The 15,728-nt window shown below is 35.8% G+C and overlaps 1 long non-coding RNA gene and 2 pseudogenes across 1 annotated transcript; 2 read left to right on the forward strand and 1 right to left on the reverse strand.

Moving 5' to 3' along the window:
- Positions 1-594: 594 nt before the first annotated feature.
- On the forward strand, positions 595-2,206 carry LOC143616231 (UDP-glycosyltransferase 90A1 pseudogene; annotated as a pseudogene).
- A 5,316-nt stretch (positions 2,207-7,522) lies between these two features.
- LOC143616233 (UDP-glycosyltransferase 90A1 pseudogene) lies at positions 7,523-9,292 on the forward strand (annotated as a pseudogene).
- A 4,031-nt stretch (positions 9,293-13,323) lies between these two features.
- Positions 13,324-14,471, reverse strand: LOC143616226 (uncharacterized). The gene is made up of 4 exons (XR_013150621.1): positions 14,401-14,471; positions 13,936-14,021; positions 13,733-13,836; positions 13,324-13,436 (listed from the first exon to the last, which is right to left on the reverse strand). It is a non-coding gene; the product is annotated as an uncharacterized LOC143616226 (long non-coding RNA).
- Positions 14,472-15,728: the final 1,257 nt, after the last annotated feature.

Consider the following 15,728-nt stretch of genomic DNA (forward strand, 5'->3'; position numbering starts at 1 on the left):
ATTATGTATTAATTATTAATTGATTTGTTATTAATTATGTGTTAAATGAGTTAAACCATTTCCTTTGGATGACATAGAGTGAAAGAGAAAAAAATGATGATGTGAAGCTTATGTGAAATTAAGATGTGTTAGAGTATACCCTATGGCCTTAGAGTCAATTAGTGTCCGTTTGGTCATTAATGTCCATTAGTGAATGTTAACGTCCGTTTACGATATTAACGGACGAACACGGACGGTCATGGACAAACTCAATTTCTTAATGGACGGACACGAACATGAATTTTCGTTCGGTAGAGTGTTGGTGAACCGTTCGCTTATCCGTCAAAATCTTAACGGACGAACACGAACAAGGTCTCGTCCGCGTCCATCCGCGTCCGTGTACACCCCTAGTAAAAATTACAAAATTATGACTTTTGGAACTTTTGCAACTTTCGATACCAAAAATCTTGTTTTTCTCACTTAACTTTTCACTACCAAACACTTTATAACTTTTCCTAAAAATTATAAGTGCAAAACTAAGCTCCAAAAGAAATCTCACACACCCATTTTCAAGTAAAAAGTTATATATTTTCTATATATGTGAGACTACTTTATTAATTGTAAATATAGTAGCATTGCAAGTCAATATTTTGCATTTATAAAAACAATATGCTCATATCTCTGCCACTTTGAATATCACAATATAAATTTCAAAATATTTGTTCTAGGATTTTGTATATTCATATATTTGTTCTAGTATCAATTTTTTCTTGCTTCAACAATCATGGCCTCAACACCTCCACACTCTCTTCACGTAGTATTGTTCCCATTCATGGCCAAAGGCCACACCATTCCAATCCTCCAACTAGCCCACCTCCTCCTCCGCCGCCCGAACGCCACCGTCACTATCTTCACCACTCCCGCCAACCTCCCATACGAGTCCACCTCCCTATCCGACACACCTGCCTCAATAGTCACCCTCCCATTCCCTAACAACATCCCGGGTGTCCCTTCAGGCGTCGAAAGCGTAGACAAACTCCCCTCCTTAGCCCATTTTTATAATTTTGTCACTTCCACAAAATTCATGAAATCACATTTTGAACAAGCGATTCGGGCTCTTAAAACCCCGGTCACGTTCATGGTCACGGACGGGTTTTTTGGGTGGACTCTGGAATCCGCAAATGTGTTTAATATACCGCGGCTTGTTTACTATGGGATGAGCAACTTTGCCATTACTGTGCCCCAAGTAACTTCCCTCAAGTCACACCTCTTTGATGGAAATAATAGCGATACTGGTACTGATATACCGATACTGATGTTGCCAGTGTCCCAGAATTCCCATGGATGAGGGTTACTAGAAAAGAAGTTGAAGATGCATACAAGGAGTACCGCCGCCTTGATAGCCCTTTATCTAAATGGATGACGGAACAAGTACTCGCGACCACAAATAGCTATGGAATACTTACCAACAGCTTTTACGAGCTAGAGCCTGCCTACGTGGAGTATTGGAACTCAAAACTAGGACCAAAATCATGGTCTGTTGGTCCATTATGTCTTGGTCAAGGACTGAGACAGAATGGAAGTTTGTCAGGCCAGAAACCATCATGGATGGTTTGGCTCGATAAAAAACTTCAACTTGGAAGTCCGGTTTTATACGTGGCGTTAGGGTCACAAGCGGAAATATCTGAGGAGCAAATAAAAGAGATCAAGCTCGGGCTTGAAAAATCGGAAGTTAATTTTTTGTGGGTAGTGAGAAAAAAGCATAGTTTCGGGTTGGATGATGGGTTCGAGGAGAGAGTGAAGGATAAAGGGATCGTGGTTCGAGAATGGGTGGATCAAAGGGAGATATTAGAGCATGAGATTGTGAAGGGTTTTATGAGTCATTGTGGGTGGAACTCTGTGTTGGAGAGTATGTGCGGCCGTGCCAATTCTGGCATGGCCGTTAGGTGCAGAGCAACCGCTAAACGCAAAGTTTGTGGTGGACGAAATAAAAATTGGGGTGAGGGTGGAAACTTGTGACGCGAGTGTGAAAGGTTTTGTTAAATGGGAAGAGTTACAAAAGAAGGTGACGGAGTTGATGGAGGGTGTAAAAGCGAAGGAGATGAGGAAGAAGGTGAAGGAGCTTAGTGAGGCCGCCGTAAAGGCGGTGGAAGACGGTGGTTCGTCATGGCGGACTTTGAATGAGCTCATTGTTGAGCTTCAAACCAAGTCAATATCACTATAACGCAGTTTTTCTAGTTATATTATTTCTTAAATAAGATTACAATATATAGAAATTCAATGCATGAAAATAGGTAAACTTAAACAATAAATGAACAAAAGGGTGAAACTTATAAATTTAACTTGTGAAAGACCCAATTTATTGTACACCTTTAATTATACTAGAATATTCAAGTGTACCTTGTGATGTGTGGACGACCGACGATATACACTTGAATATTTAATGTTTATACTAGAATATTCAAGTGTACCTTGTGGTGTGTGCATATTATTTCCCTTAAAAAACCTTAAATTCAAGTATAAAAAAGGGTATTCGATATTCGATGAAATGTTGAATAGCTTTTATAAAAAAGAAACAGAAAGTATATTTTATAGTATTTGCTAAAAATCATGAACAAATTAACGAACATGGAACATGTAAAAAAATGAAAAAAGACGTGTTGGACTAAAAGTTCACACACTTTGACTAAACATATAGCTAGATTGATCTATTAATGCTAGGGAATTTGAATTACATCACCTATGAATAGATTGTGACCGCATATCAATATCAGTGACACGACTACGTTCTTCCTTCCTTTTCTGAAAAATCATATAAACCAAACTTGATCGTTGATATTATTAATTTATTATATTTGCCCATTCTATTTATCAACAATTTTTCAAGTGGAATTAGATACTACTTTCTAAAAGTGACTGAAAGTCTATTTTCTAGAAGCTGAGTATTTAGTATGGTTTAATTATTATTTATCTTTTATTTTATACTATACTATAGATTAAAATTGCAATGTCGGTGCCACAATTCTGCCGTGATAGTGTTAAAAAGGTTATATTTAATAATAGAGAAAAACAAACGATATTATGATGCATTGCTCTAGTGGTTAGGAGTAGAATGTGGTTTTGACCTCAGCTCAGGTTCAATTCCTGTAAGGACCTTTTTGCACATATTATTTATTTGATTTTTTTTGGTATTCTTTTGCAGTCATATGCTTAATGTGAAGGTATAACTCACTTATTTCTGATTATTAGTGTCGAATGCTTTCTACAAACATCAAAGTACATTGTACAAGCTAGAGCTGCACATGAATTACATTTTTTATTATTATTTATATTTTGTGTGTTCTTGCTATTTTATAACTTGTTGAAACCGTAACGAACGTAACCAACACCAATCAAATTTGTGCTTGTTCGTAGTCGTAACGCGCAAGTTTTTTTCTTCTGCTGCGAGTTTTGTTGTCAATTTTTTTTTAATTTTTTTACTTTCGGTACCGTAAATTGATACCGACCAAATTCGTGTTGATATCGGCCGAATTCACATCGGTTAGCGGCCGCTAAACGTTGGTTATTATTATTTGTTGTGTTTCACCCCTTATTAATGTTATCGCCTTCTATATTGACAGAATTTGCGTCGTTACGTAGCCGCAACAAGCATGGTGTTTTTTTCTGTTTGCCGCGGGGTTTTGTTGTTGTTTTATTTTAGTTTTAGTATTGTAGTTTGATACAGACTGACTTTTTTACGGTGACGAATTTATTTTTTTAATTCACTACACCATCACGGACGTGAAACCTACTTGTCCAAAGCATTTTGTTTTTTCCCGTTCTGATACCGTAACGAGCATAACGGAAGCTTGCTGAATGATAATTTTCTTTTTTCTTTTGTTTTTTTAATTCCGAATCATAACGAATGTGACGAAAACCAACCTAATTGCATAGACTCAACGTCTCAACGCTCAGTTTTACCAACGACCGAGTTTACCGACCGACACCACCACATTGGTCCACTCAGTTTATATATATATTTTTTCCTTTCTTTAGCTTCGGTATCGTAGTAGCCAAAACCGACCGAATTCGTGTCCAGTTAATGTTTGGGACCGACAACGCTTGCACCACCTAGGTTTACCGACCAAAAAAATGTCGTTTTAGATATTTTATTTTTGTATGTTAATTTGATGAATATATATTTTTTGGACGCTAATGTTTTACCAATGATGTCTATACTGTAAACAACGCAAACGATACTGACTGAATTCGTGTCAATTCACCGATGTAGTGCTAGGGTTTTGCCAACACCCGGGTTTCAACGTTGAGGTTTTACCAATTGCCCGGGTGAAAATCTAGTTATTATTTCTAATTGTGAAAAGCTGCCCCCCCCCCCTCACCCACACCACCACACCCCCACCCCCAACGTGTTGTGGTAGGAAGGTTTGGGTTTTTTAGCGGAGATACAAGTTTGGTTATTACTTTTGTTACTTTGGGTGGATATTGGCAATGAAATATTTAAGTTAGGCCTTGCAAGTTTGTCACTTCGAATCTCGAGCCTACCCGGATTTTTGCCCCACCGTGTGATACGCCGGAGAGTTCTGCTCTTGTGGTGGCATAACGACTGTCAAGTGCAGCCACTGGTATTCAAGCCAAGCTTGTAAGCCAGCATGAGCTCGGTTACGACAACATAATCTGACCAGAGTGAGGAAACGAGACTCTTCAAATTATAGAGTATTGTGGCCTAAACAAAAAAAAGTCATTATTCTAAAAAAAATTAACGTATAATTTTTGGTAGATTTGTTTGTTTATACAAAAGGCTGGCGACCACATTGACACCACATTAACCATTAAGAGGTTATGAATTATTAAGAGGTAGTCTCTTAATGACTTTTAAGAAGCTATTTTTCGTATAAGTTTTGCGAGTTAATGTACTGCAATATGCTTGTGTGGTTCAACATTTTTACATATATATATATGTATATGTATATATGTATATATATATATATAGGGTAAGGTTAACGTAAAAAACAATAGTTTTGTGAGAAGAATAAGAATAAATCTAGGCCCTTAAACCATTCCTCCCACCCTAAGTAGCTATAGATTACTTGAAAGGAAACTTTATAAAAAACTTTTACATATTTCCGATTGATTATTTTGCATATTCTCTGATTAGGTTATCCAGTTTTTACAAGTCACTCATGTTTTGAATTGTCATTTATCATCTAGTTCTTGTTTGTCTTCTTCCTCGTCCTCCCCATCATAAAACGGGAGTTGTGTTTATTTATTTTGGGTTGGGTTACGATATGATCAGTTTGGGTAATGCAAAACGGTCAAATAGTGGTTCTTCATGTGTAGGTAATGTGAATTGACCGAGTACAATAGATGTGGTGCATGAGAATATTGCAGGTAATATTGTGGATATCGAAATGAAGGTTGTTGTATTAGTTGATTTTGGCTAGACACGTCTTTCAATTTAGAGGCTTTTCGGCTAGAACCATCTCTTGAAATTTGGAATCAACTTAATGAAAGAAGAGTAGAAAAATAGTAGAAAATGGTATATGAAACTTATTTACGTTTAAAATAAGTTTAAAATTATTTATCAATATAGGGATTTTGAAACTTATTTACGTTTAAAATTAAAATAAAAAATATAAAGTATTATATACGGCCCACACCACCCTCATCAACTCTCCCCATCTTCTTCTTCGATTCACCAGCCATCGAATTCCGGTGTGTTGTGTGCATCTCACCCACGTTTGCACGCACCCTTAATTATTTCTATTTGTTTAGTTAATATGCAGTTATTTCTATGTCTAGTAGTGGATTAGTGGGCTCCTAATTTAGCTCAAGTCTTTTATTATCTTTCTAAACGCTACTAGTAGAAGCTTTAAGCTTTTTCTCCTGACATAAAAGCTTCAAGCTCCTTGAACCAAACAGAGCTTTTAATTGAGTATGAGCTTTTTCTTAAAAGCTTGAAGCTTGTAGCTCCTAAAAGCTTCATGCCAAACATACCCTAAAAATAAGAACCCCGTGGCCACCATAAAAGACATCCAAGCAGATCGTTAGGTATATTATTTTCGATTTTAAATTTTGAAATAAAATTTATAATTAAAATAATTAAAAGGGAAATAACAAAAATTGATTAGTAACTTTAGCAAAATTATAGGCTTACCACTTTGAATTGTTTCAGCCACCGAAGTGTTTTCGTACGGCACACCTTACTGTACCACCAGCATGGCACGTGCGTAGCCCACAGTTGGTAGAGAAGGAATAGTATACAGCTGGCTGTACCTGCTTGGAAACCTACCTTCGGCTATAAATATTCCAACACCTTGGAACGGTAGGATTATCTCGTATTCACATATCTGCTCTAGCTATTTCTCTTAATATACACTTATATTCAGAGCAATCTAGTCTGATTCTCACGCCGGAGGGTGGTCACAAGGAGGAACCCCCCCCCCCCCTTTTCAGTGACGAGCTCACGGTGTCTGTTTTGCAGGTCATCAGAAGAACAACCATCTTTGCCAGACCTAACCCTCGTGGGAAACATCTACTTAACCCCCAGATTATCCGTAATCTGCCGGGGTCACTTAGTGTTTCTTCAGTAACTTTAACAAAATTATAGGCCTACCACTTTGAATTGTTTCAGCCACCGAAGTGTTTTCGTACGGCACACCTTACTGTACCGGTGAAACAGATTTTGACTTGGCACAATATATTTTCACTTGGCATGTGAGAATGTATATAGTGCATATTGAAATCTAGCTACCGTGCCAAACATAAAATTAATTGAAATCAATGATAAAATTTTATTGCGTATAAAGTTGAAATCTGTTGTGATAAAAGAAGTTTTATTACATCCTTTTATTATATTTCTGTGTAACATACTTTTTGTAACATAGAGAAGATTATCACCGATTAACACCTTAGGTAAATTTCATATAAGTCATAGACACGGGAAATTCTTGGTGCATAACGTGTTTTGATTTTTGAGCTTAGTTGGCTGTGGAATATATGAAAACTCGACAGTTTAGCGCGCTCATATGAAAATAGTACTAGATAATATCAGGATTGGCGACATCCTAGAAATTCTTCATCATAAAACAAAAAACAAATCCATGAGTTTCTATTTCCTAAATGAGCCTCAATGACAAAACAAACAATATTGATGATACAAAGAACCGAATATTATACTCCATTCGTCCCATTAAAAGTGTCTATATTTCCTTTTTTGTTTGTCCCGTTATGTCCACTTTCAAAATTTATTAGCAAATTTTCAAGTTTACCCTTAAAACACACACAACTAGCATTAATAAACAATATTGATGAATCCAATTTTCAAGAGTATTTTTATCATTTGGTAAACATAAAAAACTAATCATTCAATATAACTTAAAATTTGTGCTTTTAAATCATGACACTTAAAAAGAGACAGAGACCTTTAAAAAGAGACAGAGACCTTATACTTTAGCTTATAAAATATTATAAACAATCCTGATGATACAAATGACCGAATATTATAATACTTTAGCTTGTAAAATATTTCAAACATCAATTGTTCCTAACTACCTGTGACATGTTCCACTCATGACCAGAACATAGGCAACCACACATGTGTACTTTTTTAAACCGACTTTCTGATAATATATATATACTTAGCAAACACAACGTTACACAACACAAAAAAAAAATGGCTTCAACACTTCCAGTTAACGCAACACACCACCCTCACTTCGTACTATTCCCATTCATGTCCAAAGGCCACACCATCCCCTTACTCCACCTAGCCCGTCTACTAGTAAACCGTGCGGTTTCGGTCACTATATTCACCACCAAAGCTAACCAACCATTCATTTCCCACTTCCTTAAAACCGCACCCGAACGTACCATATCCATTATTACCCTCCCATTCCCTAGCGGTATCAAAAACATACCGCTAGGCGTAGAGAGCACCGATACGCTCCCGTCTATATCGCTCTTTCCACAATTCGCGGTCGCAACAAAACTAATGCAACCTCACTTTGAACAAAAATTAAATGACTTATCAAACGTGACATGTATCGTGTCGGACGGGTTTTTGAGCTGGACCCTTGCGTCCGCAAATAAGTTCGGGATCCCTCGGGTTACTTTTTATGGGATGAGTGGGTACGCAAATGCGGTGAGTTATAATGTGGGAGTAAACAGGGTACTGGCGGGACCCGAGTCAGATGATGAGTTAATCACTGTACCCGGGTTCCCGTGGATCAAAGTCACCAGGAATGACTATGATGAGCCTTTTAATACGCGGGACCCCTCGGGTCCCCACTTTGACTTCGTTACGGAGTCGTTTATCGCCTCGGAGAATAGTTATGGGATAATAATGAACAGTTTTCATGAAATGGAGTCACTGTTTTTAGATTATTTAAACCGTGAAACTAAACCGAAACCCTGGTGTGTGGGACCACTCTGTTTGGCAGAGTTTGATTCTGTTAGAGATTCTGTTGTAAAAACAGAATCTTTTACAACAAAATCTGTTACAGTAGAATCTGTAACAGAATCAAAAAGTAAAGTGATAGAGTGGCTAGACGAAAAGCAAGCTAAAGGAAGCTCGGTTTTATACGTGGCATTCGGTTCACAGGCCGAGATTTCGGGACCACAAATGGAAGCTATATCTGCGGGTTTGGAGGAATCCGAAGTGAATTTCGTGTGGGTGATACGAAAATGCGAAGCGGATTATATTATATCCGAGCTGGGAAAGCGGGTTGGGGACCGCGGGATGATAGTAAGAGAATGGGTGAATCAGATAGAGATTTTGAAGCATAAGAGTGTGAATGGGTTTATTAGTCATTGTGGATGGAACTCGGTTTTGGAGAGTATATGCGCGGAGGTGCCAATATTAGCGTGGCCGATGATGGCTGACCAACCGTTGAATGCGAGAATGGTGGTTGAGGAGATTAAGATCGGGTTGCGGGTTGAGACGTGTGATGGTTCGGTTAAAGGGTTTGTGAAAGCGGACGGGTTGAAGAAAACGATTAAGGAGTTAATGGAGGGCGAAAAGGGGAAAGAGGCGAGGAAACGGGTTAGGGAGGTGGGTGCGGCTGCGAAGGCAGCGATGGCGGATGGTGGTTCGTCGTGGCGGACATTGAATGAGCTCATTAATGAGGTGCAGAGTGTAACGAACTGTGGTAAAGAGTGACGGAGAGGTTTAAATGTGCAGTTGGAAGTAAAGTTGCTTTATTGCAGATGCCTTTGTCTGTGATAATATTAAGTTGTGAAATATAAGTTGTTTAGGATTCATGAATTGATGGCAATTTAATGTGATAGTTATTAGTGACAAGTATTGAAAAGTCAATGAAGTTTAATAAATGTGAGAATAGGGAAGAAATCAAGATTTGACTTAAGCTGGTAGAGAGGTTGTCAGTTTGAGCCTCGATGACTGTGTCAGGAGAGGGAGGGTTGGTTTACTCTGTTGTTGGGGTTTATGTCTTCGGGGGTTTAGAGTCGGATCTGGAGTGTCAAATAACTGGGGATGGTTAAAAACCCGTCACATGTAGACTTAAAAAAAACTTTGTTAAAATAATAGTGAAGTTGAATTATATTTGGTTGAACATGATTTGGTTTATTATGGTTTCAATTCAAGTCTAGAAACGTGTTTTAATTAATACGAGCTTTGAATAAAACGAAATCTTGTCAAAACAGACAGTTTCATAAAAGCAATAATTTAGTACGACCCAAAATAAACTATTGCTGAGGGTGGTAGTGGTGGTGGCGGAGGCGTCAACCATGGTGATGGAGACAGAGTCAACAGTGGTGGTATTGAACGCAGCGGAGGTGCTGTTGACAACGATCACAATGCGTAGACAAGTGATGAGACAAACAATAGAAATAAGTTGTGATAAGTGATAACCTTTGAGTATGAGTTTTTGTAAACTCAAGCACAATTTATTAATTTGTAAATGGGCTGAAAAGTGAAAATAGATAATTGTGATCAACTAATTTAATTTGTGTTAGGAGGCCCATTAAAAGAAATTGGAAACCAACGTTGGGTTTGCATGTCACAAATAATATTATTTTGTGGGCTGATATATGAGGGGCACACTGAAACTGGTTTACCGAACCTGTTTGGAACCGATATTATACGAACCGGTGTGAAATCGGTAGAAACCGTAAGTTTCAGACCGGTTTGTAATTCTTTTCATTGAAACCGGTTCCAAACTGCTTTAACCAAATTGATTTTAACCCGAAACGAAACTGATCATAAACCGGTTTTTCATTTTTTTGACCAAACTGAAACGGTGTCAACTCAAACTAATTTAGGGTTCGGTTCGAACTGGTTTCGAGTTTTTGTTGACTAGACCGAACAAGTTTGTGCACCTCTACGGTCTATTATGTAGAAACTCTATTGTATTGTATTATGGCTTATGTGATTGATTACCACAATATATATTTTGTTAATGTGAAAGGTACCCGGATTATGTCAATATAATTTGTCACACACACTAGTGAAATCATAAGTTTTATAATTAAATGATTAAACATAATTTTAAAAGTAGTCATGTGTCTTATGTTTTACTTTTCACAATCAAACTAATCCTTTAACACTAACCATTATTGCTCGTGAATACGATATTGTACTTACTCTAGCTGTTTAGGTTAATTAGGTTTTCACATGAACCAAAATTGACCGTGTTGATCATACACCATGCTTACCCTTATTCCTCACAAGTTGTGAATACTACCAAATAATGTTTTATAACACATTCAATGTGATTTTATTTGAACAATTCATTTTCAATACTCAAACCACCATGTTTTAAAAAATGTCCTTGGGTACTCATTACTCATTCTATTCATTAAAACTTCTCCCCATAATAGATTGCAGTACCAACCATGAGTGCAACTGTTGCACCTTGAGTTACTACTCGTGCTCGCATCAACGTCTGACCCAACTCCGAGTTCCCTTTCTTAAAACTTATTAAACCCGCAGTCGGCACCCCTGCTGTGATCAATGCACCTGGAACACACAACCAATCTAATCGATACGCAACGATATTCTTTATAATTGATACACTTTATATTTGAAAAAAAAATAAATTATCGTCAAGGAAGAATAAATTATGGAAATTAGGGTTGTAAATAAACCAAACCAAACAAAGCCTTGTTTATGTTAGTCCGTTAAGCTTATTGGACAAGAGAACTGTTCACGAACTACTGACCGAACATAATTTCTTGTTCGTGTTCATTCATTAAGGAAATGAACTTGTTCGTGAACGGTTCTTGATAACAAATGAGCACGCACATTGTTTTATTTGATTTGACTGACCGGGAACGGTCAGTGTCAATGGGTTTGTCCGCCTACCAAGTACGTGTTTGCGGTTTTTAATAACATTCATATTCAAAGTTAAATTTACATGTGAATTAATTACATAAAGCTCATATATAGTTATGTTTTATAGTAAATAACTTTGCTTATGTATATAAATCTATGTGATAATATTAGAAAAGTCAATAAAAAGTATTAAAAACTTTTATTGTACAAATATAAACAAACACATTATCAAACATTCATGAAAACGAAACGACCAAAAGTTTTTGTTCATGTTCGTTCATTTATTAAGCAAACGAACAAAGTAAATTAACAACCAATAACGCACATAAAATTCGTCGATTTGCATGTCAAATATTTACGTACAATTACATTTAAGGTTTGAATAGAGATCAATACCGATCGGAACGAAGGGATTTCTAACACGCTTTTTCGCTGGAAACAAGGATTCGATTTCCCGGTTATTGGCTTCCATATTCTCTATTTACAAATCTAAAAAGTTTGGTTGCTAATATGATCACCAGAAACGGATCATACATATGATAATGGTATGCTACTATGTTTAGTTACAGAATTTACCCCTAAGGTTTGGTTAAACTATACTTTTTCTTATTCTAAATTAAGCATATGCACTTTTATGTATCAGTTACCAACACTACTTACAATAAAGTCTCAATCCCATATGTCATCGTTAAAATTAATATAATCATATAGCAACTATAACCGGTAAAATCTTACACTTAGCAAAACTATTGGTAAGTTCTGGACTGAAAAGGGTAGGATGTAGACAGACAATACTTGTATGCAAACGGATACATATGTTGCTTTCAGAAAGACCTCCACTCCAACATGATATTCGCCATGCGAACATGAGAAGTATATCAATAACATAGAGTGCACTACTTAATTCATTATTTTGTAGTTAACCTCACTTTTTTAGTTATGTTAAATAATTCATGAGATGTTACATGAATGGAAATACAAATATAAAATAGTTGAATATAATTTTAGGATGTTTACGTCAACTTGCAAGTTGAATTAGATTTAGGGATATACTAGTTAAATATATTCTTTAGGTAACCTTTAACATGCCTTCAATTTTATATATACTATAAATATATACTTTAGGTAATTTCAACATGGCTTCAAATTCTAACTTATATAGGTAATTCATTGTTATATCCTGACCCATATATCATAAAATATAAATGTTCGTGACATAACTTTATTCTAAACTTATTTATGTATTGTGTATTTTAGAATTCGTGGTGTTATTTTTGTTTCATCAACATAAAAGTTAGATCACGTACGAATTTATCATTTCTAGAATCATTATATATAATTGTTCTAATAAATTGAACACCCTCTAAAACATCTTCTAAATCTACACAAATTACTACAAGAAAATTGCTCTGATCAGACCGCCTTTACCGACCACATGTGGTCGGAACAGGTTTTACCGACCACATGTGGTCGGTATAGGGTGGCCAGCAGAAAACGGTCGCAATAAGTCATATTTGTGGTCGGTATAGGTACACCTTTCCCGACCACAAGTGGTCGCAAAAAGTTTTGTCACAACTTTTTCCCTTTTTAAAAAATAAATGTAAAATAAAAAATTGTTACTGACGATAAATGGTCGGCATTGCGTTTTTTCAAAAATACATTTAACGACGACATGTGGTCGGTATAGATGTTATAATTTTTCAGTTTTTTTTTAATTTCTAATTTTTCCAGATTTTTAACCAATTAAAACCTTATTGTAAAGCTGAAAATTTTCTAAATTTTTTAACAAATAAAACCATAAACTGTCAAATTACAAAACGTTAAACTAAATAGTCTAATTAATTGTCATACAAACCGTCAAAATATTATAACTAACTCACTATATCTTCATCCATATCGGCATCTTCATCATCTTGACTCGGCCTACCATTATTCACTTAGTTTCATCAATCTCGGCGCGCAATTGTGTCATTGTTCTTAGTTGTTTCATAGTAATGGTATTTGTACTTGGTACGCATGCCACATTGGTGGTTGAATTTTCACCTTTCGCCGAATATCGCGTTCCCAACCAGTGTAGACCGAGTGAACGTATAAGAAATCCGATCTCATCAAGTGGCAAATCACCCGCTTCACTTTGCATATGGGTAAGGTCGCCTTACATTGCATCCTATATTAAAGATTAAAAAACATGTTAGATTAACTGGTCATGTTCATAACATTTACATTAATATGCATATATACTTAAACAAATCTATACGTCCAAATATACATATTATGTATACATACATCACATTTCAAGTCAGACTAGTCATGTTTGTAATAATAACCAACAAAATAAATGCACATATGCATACACATGAACAATAAATACATATTAGAAATGCAATAAAAAAATCATTTGGCAATGGAAAACTAAAAAGTATAACCTAAAATGTAAACTAGCAAATGCAACGAAATACTTACAAAATTGAAAGAGACGGTATGAGGTTACTTTTTGAATCACAGCACCCACAACCTTTCTTGCTACCAAATTTCATCTTTACCTCTCTAAACTCATATCCACTCTCCTGTAAAAAATTCAAATATATGCATAATTGCATCAGTTGTGAAGAATCATTTTCCATGAAGTTTATACTTTAAGAACTTAAAACAGATGTAAAACATACCCTTCTGTACTAAGTGTAGTATGCAACTCGACTAGTTAACTCCAGACCCGTTAAACACAATCCATTCCACCTGAAACCCGAATAGCCTACATATAAACAAGTCAGTATTCGGGTTAGTTTCCAAAACGCCTGAAGTCCTGAACACAAATAACCCAAAAAAAAAAGCTTTTAAGCATAAACAATAAAACCTCAAACAGCTTAACAATTTCTTTAATCAAGCATAAACACTAAAGTAATTGAACCAAAAATTAATGGAAAACTATTAAATGCAGACTTACATGAACATTCGGCTAATGAAAACCACCAATTTCAAGTCCAATAAATTAAAATTAGTAACAAATTATTCATTCAATTCAATAATCGATCCCATCATCTTTCACAGATCCTCACCAAACAGATCAATAGTTACATAAACATATACAACAAACAGAAACTAAAAATCATTAAAAAAAAGTAAATACTTACCTATGCAGCTACGAGCTGACGTTTGTTTGGCGAAAACAGAATCGAAACAACATCCTGAATCCACATATAATCACAAAATAACATACATTAAAAAAATATCCAAATACATCACAATAAAACTCAAAAATCGAGATAAAGGGTTACAAAATTCCTATGGAAAATTGTGGATCTAGCATCGAACTTCTTCTACCTTTGAGCAAACACCCGGTTTTTCCAATCTTCATCTGCAATCATAATAGAAACGAAAAACAAATAACCTAACCCACAACGTTTCCGATCGAATCTGGACTATGTGTTCATAATTTAAACAAAAATCAGATACAAACCGGTAACGCCGAGGGAGATGCGACGGCGAATGGGGCGACCAGGAGACAGTGGTGGAGGTAAAATCCCCTACATATTCTAAAGTACCTGTACTTCAGATACTCGTACATGTACTCGAAAGTACCTGTACTTAAAATCAGTAAATCTTGATATCTATACCCGTACCCGAATTATATGGTACGAGTACCGGTACAGGTACTTTGGGTACAATACTCGCTTTGGTACCCCTTTATTCTTATTTTATAAATCTCCACTTGACTTGGTAACGGTACGGTATAGTCAATCAATTATCTATAATACCACAACCAGAATCGTAATACCGTAACCAAAACTAAAAATGAAACAAATCAACCATAATGTAAAATCCATTCCCTTTTCCTCTTCTTTGTTTATTGTTTCACCAATTTTTATAGAATAACAAGAGAGAAAGTTAATACATGTTATTTAATGATACACACAATTACACATACATTAAATAAAAATATACGAATACATAATATATGAATATACACATATAGATTGAAAATGAACTTATTCAACTAATATATATTATGTTTTGAAAATCCCGCTTAAAAGTTAAGTCAAAAATATTGGAAACCTAATAAAATCCCCTACATATTCTAAAGGGTAGCGGTACCCGTAATACCCATACTTGTACCCGTACCTATAATCAGTAAATTTGGGTACCCATACCCCTACCCAATAGACATGTACGAGTATTGAACACGTACGAGTACGAGTATTCAGGAAAAAAATCTCATCCCTAGTATACATGATACTTTAGCTATTTTGTAAGGACATATATGATATTTTAATTACTTTATAATGGCATATATGATACTTTATACATAAGGGATGAGATCGGGACCATGTCCATACTGATTTTGATACTCTAGGCCTGACTCACCAATAACATCACACCAATATGGGAAAACCCCTTGAGTAAGATTTAGAACCCGAAATCTCAAGGATCCAAGGTCTTAACCATCACCCTCATGCTATTA

Source organism: Bidens hawaiensis, unplaced genomic scaffold (genome assembly GCF_021521415.1).
Source record: "Bidens hawaiensis isolate Kalapana, Puna unplaced genomic scaffold, B.hawaiensis_p1.1 tig00046258_1, whole genome shotgun sequence".
Classification (NCBI taxonomy): Eukaryota; Viridiplantae; Streptophyta; class Magnoliopsida; order Asterales; family Asteraceae; genus Bidens; species Bidens hawaiensis.